Raw genomic sequence first — 14,509 nt, forward strand, 5'->3', positions numbered from 1 at the left:
GTCAAATATTAAATAGAGAGCAATGATTTGATTCAAGAAAAGAAAATAAAGAAGAGACAAGAAATACTTTTACGAAATCAAAAATATGTGAAATTCTGGGAAAGACACTTTTTAGGATTGATAACTTTAATTCTTCGATTGGCACAAAGTGATAAATTAAATAATTTTCTACATCAAATCTAAAATTTTAAACAACTCAGTTGGCTTTACATTCAAAAATAGTAGAGCTGGAATTAAATATTGCAATAATAGCTACATGACACTCTCCACAAATTATAAAGACTCAGTGTCACTATGCTTGGGTATGTATCAGATGTATTGTTTTATTCTTGAAATTTGAATTTTATTTGTACAACTCTGTGCAAGAAGAAGACATTAAGAAATGAAATATTTAAATTAGACGTATGAGTTCAGAGATTTGCATACATCTTGCGAGATGTAACAGCGCTTCCTAGAGTATTTTTAGGTACGTTAAAGTTAATCTCATAGTTATCTAGAAATAATTTAAAGAAATATGTAGTAATTATTGAATGTTTACTTGATGTTGCAACAATTTATAGGACCAGAAAATCTACGTCAAAAAATTGTAAAGTTATTTTAACTACATAAACTAAACACTGATCATATGGAGAATATTTATTTTATACCTTGGCTGTATTTATTGCAAAATTTGTACTCGTCTACTTGTTACTGGACCATTTTTATTTTAAATTGTACTGATGTAACTACCAGAGTAGTAATGGGTTTAAGCATACATGGTATTAACAAAATAACTGTTATTATACAGAAATACATATTAAAACAAATAGAGAAGGCGTGGTCTATGCGCGCGCCATGAGTATCAGTATTAGGGAATGATAAAATTTTGTACTCATCAGTAACTGAAATAAGTATTGGCTAGGTGCGTAAGTTCGTAGCGCTTTCCCTTACGTTTACAGACTATAGTAATTAATAATAATTATCCTTCACTGTTTACAACTGTCTGCCAACGCTGGGTTACTTTTCTATTCTGCGACTGTAGAAATCACGTGGTTTCGTGGGAAAGAATTCGACAAGCCATGTTCGGAACACATTTTCATCTGGAAAGGTAGTTCCTTGGAGGTTCGATAGGCAGCAGCGAAAGTGAAAATCTGAGAGCGTAAGATCAGGTAAATAAAGAGGGTGCGGGATGACTTCCAAACCCAACTCCTGCGTAGTGCTTTTTGTCAGACTAGCACAATGCAGACGGCCTTTATCGTGGAGTAGCATCACTTCACAATTCTTCATGTCTTTGTTTTCGGATTGTGTCTGCAAGACGCCTTAGTTGTTGACAAGAAATGTCAGCAGTGATTTTTATACCTTGGGGAAGCAATTCGCATTACATCACATCGTCGCTGTTTCGCCAGTTGCATATCATTATCTTTTGGGGATGCGCACAGGTCTTGAATGGTCGATGTTTTTTACGAGCCAGTTGATGATGAGCAAGCAGAGATACACATATGGCCACCCGCTGATTGTGATTTTGGCTTAGATCATGTGGTATACACTTAATTTTTTGAACTTTTCTATTGTCTGTAAATGTCGTACGATGGAGGAAAGATCAAAGTTCACCACTCGGGTACACTAACGTGGATCATTGTGGATTAAAGCGTTTCAACGATCGTCGTCCAAACTCAAATGTCTTCCTGAATGTGGAGTCACTGATGACAAAACAATCCTCCTTAAAACGAGAAAAACATTTTCTTGCCGTACTCTGTCCAGTGGTATAATCCCCAAACACGATGGAAAAGCTTCTGACTACCTCCACTACTGTCACTTCTCTATTGATCTCAAACAGAAGGATATGTCGGAAAGGTTTCGATTTGTCCATTTGGCACTTCACTTTTAGCGTCCACAGCTCCACTCACTATCTCCAAATGACAAAATAATAGTGTGTAAAATCAAACTGCAACAGTAAACTACAAATAAAAAAATCTATAAATAACGCGGAATACCAACATGAAAAACAGAGCGCTACGAACTTTTGCACCAACCTAATAACACCAAATGAAATGTGCTGCTCTAAAAATATAGACCCATACAAAATGCAGCTCACTATCTGGTATCAATGATGACGGTTTGATGCTGACATTACACAGAAGAATCAGGATTTCACCAAATGTACAAATCAGGTAAGGTCCTGAGGTTTGTTATGATTCCATAGACGTAGAAGAAAGAATATCAGAATTTTGATTATACTACACAAATCACATCTATTTAATATACCTTGGAAGAAGTCACTTTTGCAACAGGAGTTTCTCATCTGTAAGAATGGTGACATTGTAATTTCAATTTCTTGGGCATTATGAACCAAGAGGGTGATTAAGTAACTAAAGTATTGGAAAGCTCCAAACAAACAATAACAGAGTACACACTCCCTTTACTTGAGTCACAGAAAATGTGTGGTATGTTTCCATCTCTCAGTAAGTCATTATCCCCACACCACATGTGCCAGTGCACTCATCACATGCCTTGTACAGCATAGGGATTCCAGCTGGATTGTTTTTAAATTTTTTTTAGCACATCATTATGTTATATTCACCTAACCCTCTGCTGATTGCACATACAGCATGTGATTTACAGTACAGAATGTTCCAGTGGAACTGTCGTACACAAGACACGCAATGTGTGCATCCAAATGTAAAATTTTACAATCAAAACAAAGCATATTCAGTCACTAAAAAAACATTTCTGTATCACTATTCCCGTTCTCTGTCATTCGAATCAAACTTTATAGCAGATAAAAAAGACTTGTGTAATGTTATTATTTAATACTATACAGATAAAATTTAAATCTGAAGTTCATAATATAAATACCGTTTGATGAACATTGAGAGTAAAAATGTTTGTATTATTCGAAAATTGCTAATTTATGTCCATAGTTCCTGTCCTGCTCATACAAAAAAGCACCATAACTTGCTTATAATTATTCCTCGCATTTTGATGTTAGCTGAAGTTAAAATATGCCTGTCTTCATGCGAGCTGTAATTCACCAATGCTAAACTCATGGTGTCATATTGCGATCCTTATTTATGTACAGCTGTTACATGCTTACTGCATGTGTTACTGTCAAGTGAATAAAATATCCAGCTGAAATTATTTATTAAAAGTTTGTGTAGATGGTCCTTAAGTTTGTTAAAAAGGCTACATACTTCGGTTTCTTCTAGAATTTTCATAGTTTTGATTATTTCAATGTAATATCTGAAAGAACTACTCAATGTCCAAAACACAGTGATCTGTTTCTTTCAGCTAAACTCCTATTGCCGAGCTATTACTTTCTATTTTTTAACACCATACCACCTAGCGTTACTTTTGTACGAAGATGATACAGAAAATGCTATTCGTTTTTTTGTGTGTGAGGCACTGGCAGAGCTTAACGATTGATTTAATAAAACAATACAGTACTGTTTTATAACTTGGAAAATTACGGAATTAGAATAGAAGCTCAACAATGGTTCACTTCGTATCCAGAAAGCAAGTAGTAAAACGTTGTCTATAATGTCAAAAAACAGGGAATCTGATTAGGGGGATGTGCAGTGGATGATTGCGCATGGTTCTTTTCTGGATCCATGTCCATGATGACAAACGACACTAAAATAGTTGTCTTTACACATGACAGAAGTGTTATCGAGAAAAATAAAGAGTTTAATGTAAATGACGTACCTAACGCTTAACTATCACAAATCAATTTTTATAGGTTATTAGACTGAAGTCTACAAAAAGCGAAATTTTCTTGCCAGTCAGTGAAGTCCACCATTTCAGAGTAAATGGAACACTTCGTTGGAAATATGACGCCCAAGATATTGTGCAGAAACTGAATGCTGCTATCTTCACTATGATAAGGTTCTCCATTATCTCTGACGTTAAAACACCAAGTCTTGTTTGCTTTGCTTACTTTCACTCCATTATGTCGTATTATGTCGTATGCTGTGTCAGTGCTCGAACTTCATGTAGGGAGTTGTTCAGCTGTCTCAGTATTCTAACTCTGACGCCCTTGTATATAAATTTTATTATGAGATTTGTTGACTCAGAGGAAACTGCAACATCACTGAGTGAACACTAGACAGAAAGACGATATACACCTGGACAACATTTCCTTAAACATTATGTTGAGTGTTGTGCAGCACCCAGCAGATTTCATTTTCAATAGGTTTCCAGATGAATCGAAAAAAACTGATTGATAAGCCGTAAGTATTCAAATCCAAGCTGAAAGGTTTCCTTGCCGCACTCTTACTACCCTCCACAAGAGTTCCTCACATTAATAGACAATTGTTCCCTGTAATGAGTTAGTTGTTCCTATACTCAAATAGTCATGTTTTATTAATTTTTTTATTTTTGTTTAAAATATCTTTAATCATGACTGACTCATTCCATAAGGAACTCTCACAAAACCTAATAAATTAATAATTAAAATAAATGGCCATTACAGGTTGTGCACATGGGACGTGAATGAAAAGTATCACTATGGCGCTTGATATTGCCTGTAGGTAGGTCTATTTTCGAAATTTTGTGTATTTGTTCAACTAAATACTGCCTGTATATGTAACTGACAATTTAGTACGTCTGGACACGAAGTAATTAATGACGTTTAGCTGCTAGTGGGCACTGAACAATGGGGAAGCTAAACATTTGCGCTGGACCGGTATCCCAACCCGGGTCTCCTACTAACTAGGGAGAAGATCTGACCGCTAAGCCATCCGAACACAGTGGCCACCTCAACTGCACGGGCTACCCCAGCATGCCTTCCGTCAGACCCAAATTCTCCCCATCTCCACGTACTACTGACGTGGTGTCCCTGTCCATCGTCGTCATTACTCGCGGCGTTTCGCCAATTCCCGTAAGAGTTCGAGAGTGGTGTGCATCTCAACTGAAGGGATCACTGGCTAGCCTCGCCGGACATGTCCGAAAGAACTGACACCTCACATACAATATATCTTTACCCAGGCTCATTTGAAAATTGCTTAAGGACCAAATTGGCTAATAATGGGTAAATTAATTGCATATTCAAAAATAAGTACCCTCAAGATGTGACATGAATACACTAGTCTTTAAGTGGAACAACGTATTAAGTGCTGCTTGAGCATACATTGATTAATGTACTCCAATACTGGCTGAAGTAAATCAGAACCCTGAGGACCAAAAAATGCAGTAGATTTGATAGTGTTCGAAACAAAATAATTCCTTTCTGTCCCGTTGTCTCATTTGCTATGGTCAACAATAATAAACCAAAATTTCCCATTAATCTGCAGGAGAGCTGGGAGAATTCATATGAAACATTTTACTTACTTTGTAGTTATGACATTTCCGAGTCAGAGTCCTGCTCCAGTATCACTTCCTACCCTTTCGTCCAACTCTTCAGTTCTCCCATTCACCTCTTCATCTCTACCTTAATAATTTCTCTTCAGTCCCAACAAAAATCAGCCAATAATTTTAGGAAAACCTTTAGCCGAACTGACTTCCTCGATCTTCCACCTCAACGTATGCAGACTTCAACTGGACACACTAAAATAGCTAAGACTATGTTTGGAGTGGAAATTAACACCGAAAACTTACCCAGTAAAAGTCCAGCTCAAAATTGACAATAGAATACCTAAACCAGTTGCTGGAACATAGAAAGTACACTATCATTCCTGATAGGTACGGCACAGATAATTGGTAAAGTGCCAAGAACAACTTTGACAAAGGTATTAGCAAACGTTTATTTAGCTTAGTCCTCTGCGAAAATAAAAAATAAAACATGTCACGTCTCAGCATTTATTCAATTAAAAGGTTGAACGATCTCTGTATTAAGAAAAAGGCTTTTGGCTCACAGAATTAACAAACTAATTTTATAACAATTTACTTTACAGAAGCAGATACGAGCCTGGGAATAGTAATATTAATTAGTTACGATAAATTATTCGGAACTACAACAGACCTTGAAACGGAATATTAGAGGTAGTAACGGTTAAGCACTGCATGAAATACGTTCTGCTTCGGCTCTCCCAATATTGACATCTAACTTAAGAAACACTAATAGCGGTTTTAAAAGTTTCCCAGCTGGGGTAATAAAAAATAACATTTAAGAATATTGTGCTCTTACCATTCCACCAAGAAGGAGATAAGGTAAATGTCATCACTCACAGTACATGTTACTGATAACACATGAAATTTTAATCACAGCAAGCAGCAATAATTGAATGCCCAGTGCCAATTTTCCAATCAGATTTGAGGAGCCAATTTTAGTATAAAGTTGTCATCAAATAATATTCGCTGTGATCGTCCTGGAGTAAAAGTTTCATAGTTCTCGATGTGGTGTTCAAACATTTTCTTGGGGTAACATCCTTCTTCAGGCCTTCTCAGAGTTAATAAATAGGCCTATACTGCAAGAAGGGCACCAGAAGCAGGTCTACAAGTAGAAGTTTCCCACTCTGCCACAAAGTTGAATCATATGGCAATATAGCATCCCTAGCCCAACACTGGTGCACATGTCCCAATATCTCAGCGCACGACTGACTCCCTGAGCGCGAACGCACCGCTTAAGGGCTGCCCCCATTGTGCGAGGAAGGTAAAGAGATTATCTGAAGCTAAGCAAACACACAGTAAGATATACTATAGAACCCATGCATTCACATATGTCAGTGTTCCGCCCCTAAAAAGTAAAGCAGACGTAAAGAGCTTTGACCACTGGGTAGACTAACCCCAACAAAAACTCCAGTTTTTACGTGGCTGAAATGGACTGCTCATTGTATCCTAATGACTTCACCGAGACGTACAAAATGCAGCAGTAACTTATGTAAGATTTCTGATCTGCCTAACTGTTCCCCCACAGGTCTGTAATAAAAACACGGCCACATATCCTTAACCTCAGTTACACATGAAATGTATTCGCAGTTCTGCATATTAACAACCATCGGTTGTATAATGGAAAGACAAAAATTAAAATTTGCTCCGGACCGTGACTAACCTTATTCCGTTATACAGCTGGCGGTTGTTCACATTCGCAACTACGACTACAGTTAATGGCTGTTGTCGCATCAGTGCCTGTTCCTTCGGATATGCACGCATGCCGAAACGAACATTGCATTGTAATTCTGATTAACACAGGCGCTGCAATCTCATTACTCAGTTATCTCTGTGAGCCTATCGCCAATGTGCTGAGTGAATGTAATTAAGCGATCTCTCAATTCTGCTTAAGAGTATCAGGATCTACATTCTTAGGCACAAGACTTAATAAATCAGTCATTAGATATTGGCGAATTAGATGGGCAAGCAAACAAGAGGTTCGGTAATGTAATTTTATCTCATGTACGCACAGCTTACCTAATTAATGGAGCTATCTCAGTTACTTTGGATGCACATTTGAGATTTCTATTAATTCTTTCAGCAAAAGAGGGTTGACGGTAGTACGGAATGTGTGTCTGCCATTCCCAAACCAGAATTGGTTGAAATGCTGTGATGTAAAAGTAGACGCATTATCAGAAACCAAAATATTAAGTGGAGCAAAATAAGAAATAATCCTTGTAGATGGGAAACTGTCAATCCCGGTACCAAGCCCCAACTTGACTTAGCCAAACAAAGCTCGTAAAGGCATCCACTACTACCAAAATGTACCCATTCCGACGTTTAGTGCACGGAAGCGGCCCCAAGTAATCCATATAAAGCCTGTCCGTCGGCCACTCTTCCCGACTTCACTGTCAAAGGCTCCGACTGGTAGTGACACCGACTAACCAGTTTTCTAACAACACAATTTAAACAGGGAAAAGTAACATGCTACTTAATTTTCATAATTGTTTTGAAGGTCTCTAAATGGTCAGCACAAGGAGAAGAAAATAACGAAAACTGTGGTGATAAGTTCACAGGGAAAAGAGATTTTAAGCTCCCTATCGTGTTTAGTGTGATAACATAATATACACATATTCAAACAATACCTTGGACAGAATGACCCTGAAAGATCAGATTTTTATCCACTAACCCTTTGATCATAGTCTTGTTTCTCGTGAACATTTCAAAAAAGAGGGGGAATATCTGATCTTCTTCCTTCAACGATTCGTCTGCTTCATGGCTTTGGTTCAAAGCAAGACTCAATGGGTCTAATTTGGTTGCTGCTCCATTTTATGTGACTAGCCAAGAAACGGAAGACCGAAATCCACACCGCTGAACGAGCTATCCGTATTGTTTTATGAGGGCGAGCCAAAATCTGAGGTTGTGGATGTCTGTCTCTAGATAACATTTTCTGTACTCTAGACAGAATTGAAATTCTACGAAGCCAAAGAGAACCGCTAACGACTCCGGCTCATATACCAAATACTTTAGATCATTGGTAGAATGAGCTACCGGCAACAATACCTGTAATGGAGGCGCCTGTCGGCATAGTGTATTCGCATTGGAAATCGAGTATAGCAAGGACAGCAGCCTGTATTTCGGCATCAAAAGCCCCTCGTTGACTATCACTCCAAACAGAGGGGTTAGCTTTGCTCTGGATTGATTAAGGAGTATGGAAAACCCCGAAATAAATTTCGAAAAATAAAAATAAACCATGTCAATAAAACGTGTTATACTTTCTTATCTACCAGGACAGGACAATAATAAAAGGTGTAATGCGCTCATTATTCTATATTCCTTGATCACACACCGGATGACAGAGCAAAGCTACAACGCTGGAAAGATGTAAATTTGTCTCCGATGATGGCATATGCCATCTGCATCTGGAGCGATTGTAGATCTGCTGATAGTGGTTTCAACGTCGTTCACCAACAGGTAGCCAAGTGGCTAACTACCAGAACGCCAACTTTATCCACTATTTGACAGGGAATGCCCACAGCCAGAAAGCTCAGTGTGGTGCAAACGCGTGAAGCAAACATACCTTTCGCAAAAATGCCACACAAGCTAGACGCTCTGCGTCAGTTGTGCAACGATGCTCATATCAATGATAACGTGAACATTCTCACACCCGTAGACGGGGTTCTGGAAGTGCACGCAGCACGGGCTCCAGCTATGTTCGTCGTATTGTAAGGTCAGGAGTGGCACGTCGTACACCTACCACAGCACAGATGAAGGCTTGTGAGCTGAGACGTGTCAACACGAACTGTTGCGGATCGGTATTTATCAGTGGGACTAAGGGCAAACATACCTCTAGCCAGTCTTCCACTTAGGCTGCAGCATCGACGTGCACGGTTGAGAATCACTTGGAGTGGCGCGGCATTGTCTTGGGCGATGAAAGCAGATTCTGGCTGCACTCAATGGTCGTCTACATGTACGACATAGACCTGGTGAGCGCCGTCACTTAGATCGCACTAGTCCAAGGCATGCTGGCCCCACCAGTGTCGCGTGTGGTAAGATACAACTCTCATTCACATTTGGTGTTTCTGGATGGGACGCAACCAGCGCTTGGTGTGTGCAAAATGTTGTTGTGTTCTTTTTTCGTTCTTACAGCAGGAAGGTGATGCTTTCTTCCAACAGGGTAATGCTCGCTCACATACTACCCGTGAAACTCAACGCGCTTGGCAAGGCGTGGAGCAAATTTCCTGTCTAGTACGATCTCCCGATATGTTTCCAATAGAGCACATGCGGGATATGATGGGACGAGAAGTGACTCGTGCAACTTCAACAACTCTTACAGGACTATGTGAACAGGTCGAGCAAGCATGGCATGACGTGTATCAGGAATAAGAAAACTTACACCAGCCAGCAGAGAGCAGCTGCTAAACATGATGAACTACAGTCGATCAGTTACTATAGAAAGATGATAGTTTTCCAGGAATGAAAATTAATCTATATGAAAGATAGCTCAAAAGCATGTTTCCTTTTTTTTTAACACTACATGAGCACTGCTCAGAAAAATGTTATTTAGAGGTGGATAAATTATTCTAGTATTGTATAAATCGAAGTACAGTGTGTTTAAAGTTTGGAGAACGAATCTGGAAGCAGAAGTTGGAATTAGTAGGGATTCATAGAGCGAAATGAAATGACGCATAAAGCGAGGACAAAGGCATCAGTGGATAAAGGTTATAGTTTTATGATTAATAATGTTGAGTATAATTTTAGTGAAAGATTTATTTTTACAGTAATGAAGATACACGTCAACACTTACAACGTAGTCGCTCACTCACCGATCTACTGTAAACCATGGGTACTTGCAAATTGGTGCTGCGTCACTCTGTTGCTAGAAACAAATGAAATGGTAACTGTACTGCACGGACACGCTGCATTAACTTCCGCCTCCCTGGCAGGCGTCGTGTTACGGTTCGCGTGGCTCCCCCGTCGGAGGTTCGAGTCCTCCCTCGGGCATCCGTGTGTGTGTTGTCCTTAGCGTAAGTTAGTTTAAGTTGGATTAAGTATTGTGTAAGCTTAGGGACCGATGACCTTAGAAGTTTGGTCCCATAAGACCTTACCACAAATTTCCAAAAATTTTCTTCCCCGCCCTGGCAATGGCAAAAGCTTGTAGCGGAAGTGTCGTCTCCCAGTATTTCAAACTAGGCATAGGAGGTAATTCAAAGGGAAATCAAGGGAAATCACGGAAAACCATCCTCTCAAACGCGAGCCCAGTGTACTAACCACTGCGGCATTTCGCTTGGTTGTCTTAGCCCTAGCAACTCGGCCATTAAGGAATTGCAGAAAGCATTGTAGTTACGGAAAACGAGCACAAAAGCAGTTTCTCAGCCTTTAAGTAGTGATGGCAGTAGCTGTGATAGGCTGCAACGGTTTCTGTGTGCGCTCTCCAGCTACACGTCAAAGGCCTGAAAAGCCGCTAGTAGAGATGTGACGTGCACAACTACTGTCGTCGACACGTGGGTTTGTTCCACCCTCTGACTGTCGGGGTACGGATTTACATGGCCTCTCTTCCCCTTTGTCACATTAACATTACTTTCTGTTCTGCATTTTTGAATACTTAATGCTGTTTTTAAAATTGATTCTTGTGGGGGAGTTCTCCTGCAATGAAAATAATGGTTCTTTATGGCCTGTCCTCCACAGCTGTCCTAACAGGGGAGCTACTCTGTGCTTTCCTCTCCTTAGCCTGCCCTATCATATCGAGTAATGAGTAATGAAAAATGGTCACTAAATAAATGACTAAAATTCTCCCACCAAAATAGCTTCCTGCATGCGGACGCCAATATTGAGAAGTGGTATTTACCGCAAATAAAGAAAACGTAGAATGGAGGACCCACCAATGTAACTTTCTTTTCACTCAACATGTTTATTTAACAATTTACAATTATAAATTTGTTTTCTTAACAAAATGAATAAGCTTTTGCAAGAGAAATCAAAACAAGAACAACATGGCAATAATTAAAGGCGACCGGGTCTTCAGACCTCCCGTTATCGGGTGAAAAAGCGGTGTTTACTACCGCGCCGGACACGGTTTCTCTTACTAAACGCCCTTCTGCAGCACATGAAAACATAAGTAACATTGATGATGGAGAGTTTCTATTACTCAAACAGATGACGTAATTTTTTTTTAATTGGAAATTTTATGTCGAAAGGTTCGGGTTTAAGATGCGCACCTGTGCTTAAAGGTTAAACAGGTTAGCTTCAAAGGTACTTCAGATTATAACTAATAGAATTACAACCAAGAAATTGAAACGGTTAACATTTAAATATAACAACAAGACCCCTGTTTGTTTAACGTTAACCTGTGCCTTGGTACAATTGTTCCCCTCTTCTTTCCGATCAAGGGCTGACTCATCAAAACATGAACTAGTAATGAAAGGCAATATAATATCAGAACAAATTTCAAACCTCAACTAGTGTCTAGTACAATACTAGCGGCTATATTTACAACCACACCAGTCACCACGAGGATTACAGAATGTTACTCCCCTTTTACAGCAAGTAGTTCCTTGGATTCCAGGTGCGTCGAGGCCGTTACTGAGTGGTGGCGATGAAAGTCTGGTAGAAAAGGGCAACCAGGCCACGAACGGTCGTCTGACAAGAATATTGCCAATCAACGACGGGATGTCGGCCTGCTCCTTTAGTTGATGTACTCCGGTATCTTTACGCTGCGCAGGCCCTCCTTGCGTAGCTCGTTTCCTCGGCCGCTGGGACCTCGTGACCACCTCTTGTCCGACGTTACCTCCAGTCCCCTAACTTGTAGCGTCCCTCGGGCCAGTGAACCACGTACACATATCGTCAGGCAAAGACCTTCTAAGGACACAATCCACAGATACCAACTATTCAGCATAAATATTGGCAATGGGAACGCGAGAGGGATAACGATACTACACCTGAGCTAGTGGCGCCAGACAGAACAGTCTACTGATTCAATGGCGCCACGGCTCAAATGTAAAATTACTGTTGTTGTTGTTGTGGTCTTCAGTCCTGAGACTGGTTTGATGCAGCTCTCCATGCTACTCTGTCCTGTGCAAGTTGCTTCATCTCCCAGTACATCCTTCTGAATCTGCTTAGTGTAGTCATCTCTTGGTCTCCCTCTACGATTTTTGCGCTCCTCGCTGCCCTCCAATATTAAATTGGTGATCCCTTGATGCCTCAGAACATGTCCTACCAACCGATCCCTTCTTCTTCTTCTCAAGTTGTGCCACAAACTTCTCTTCTCCCCAATCCTATTCAATACTTCCTCATTGGTTATGTGATCTACCCATCTAATCTTCAGCATTATTCTGTAGCACCACATTTCGAAAGCTTCTATTCTCTTCTTGTCCAAACTATTTATCGTCCATGTTTCACTTCCATACATGGCTACACTCCATACAAATACTTTCAGAAAAGCCTTCCTGACAAATCTATACTCGATGTTAAAAAAGTTCTCTTCTTCAGAAACGCTTTCCTTGCCATTGCCAGTCTACATTTTATATCCTCTCTACTTCGACCATCAACAGTTATTTTGCTCCCCAAATAGCAAAACTCCTTTACTACACTCCTGGAAATTGAAATAAGAACACCGTGAATTCATTGTCCCAGGAAGGGGAAACTTTATTGACACATTCCTGGGGTCAGATACATCACATGATCACACTGACAGAACCACAGGCACATAGACACAGGCAACAGAGCATGCACAATATCGGCACTAGTACAGTGTATATCCACCTTTCGCAGCAATGCAGGCTGCTATTCTCCCATGGAGACGATCGTAGAGATGCTGGATGTAGTCCTGTGGAATGGCTTGCCATGCCATTTCCACCTGGCGCCTCAGTTGGACCAGCGTTCGTGCTGGACATGCAGACCCCGTGAGACGACGCTTCATCCAGTCCCAAACATGCTCAATGGGGGACAGATCCGGAGCTCTTGCTGGCCAGGGTAGTTGACTTACACCTTCTACAGCACGTTGGGTGGCACGGGATACATGCGGACGTGCATTGTCCTGTTGGAACAGCAAGTTCCCTTGCCGATCTAGGAATGGTAGAACGATGGGTTCGATGACGGTTTGGATGTACCGTGCACTATTCAGTGTCCCCTCGACGATCACCAGAGGTGTACGGCCAGTGTAGGAGATCGCTCACCACACCATGATACCGGGTGTTGGCCCTGTGTGCCTCGGTCATATGAAGTCCTGATTGTGGCGCTCACCTGCACGGCGCCAAACACGCATACGACCCTCATTGGCAACAAGGCAGAAGCGACTCTCATCGTTGAAGACGACACGTCTCCATTCGTCCCTCCATTCACGCCTGTCGCGACACCACTGGAGGCGGGCTGCACGATGTTGGGGCGTGAGCGGAAGACGGCCTAACGGTGTGCGGGACCGTAGCCCAGCTTCATGGAGACGGTTGCGAATGGTCCTCGCCGATACCCCAGGAGCAACAGTGTCCCTAATTTGCTGGGAAGTGGCGGTGCAGTCCCCTACGGCACTGCGTAGGATCCTACGGTCTTGGCGTCCATCCGTGCGTCGCTGCGGTCTGGTCCCAGGTCGACGGGCATGTGCACCTTCCACCGACCACTGGCGACAACATCGACGTACTGTGGAGACCTCACGCCCCACGTGTTGAGCAATTCGGCGGTACGTCCACCTGGCCTCCCGCATGCCCACTATACGCACTCGCTCAAAGTCCGTCAACTGCACATACGGTTCACGTCCACGCTGTCGCGGCATGCTACCAGTGTTAAAGACTGCGATGGAGCTCCGTATGCCACGGCAAACCGGCTGACACTGACGACGGCGGTGCACAAATGCTGCGCAGCTAGCGCCATTCGACGGCCAACACCGCGGTTCCTGGTGTGCCCGCTGTGCCGTGCGTGTGATCATTGCTTGTACAGCCCTATCGCAGTGTCCGGAGCAAGTATGGTGGGTCTGACACACCGGTGTCAATGTGTTCTTTTTTCCATTTCCAGGAGTGTACTTTAAGTGTTTCATTTCCTAATCTAATTCCCTCAGCATCACCCGACTTAATTCGACTACATTCCATTATCCTCGTTTTGCTTTTGTTGATGTTCATCTTATATACTCCTCTCAAGACACTGTCCATTCCGTTCAACTGCTCTTCCAAGTCCCTTCCTGTCTCTGACAGAATGACAATGTCATCGGCGAACCTCAAAGTTTTTATTCTTCTCCATG

This window comes from Schistocerca gregaria, chromosome 4 (genome assembly GCF_023897955.1).
Source record: "Schistocerca gregaria isolate iqSchGreg1 chromosome 4, iqSchGreg1.2, whole genome shotgun sequence".
Classification (NCBI taxonomy): Eukaryota; Metazoa; Arthropoda; class Insecta; order Orthoptera; family Acrididae; genus Schistocerca; species Schistocerca gregaria.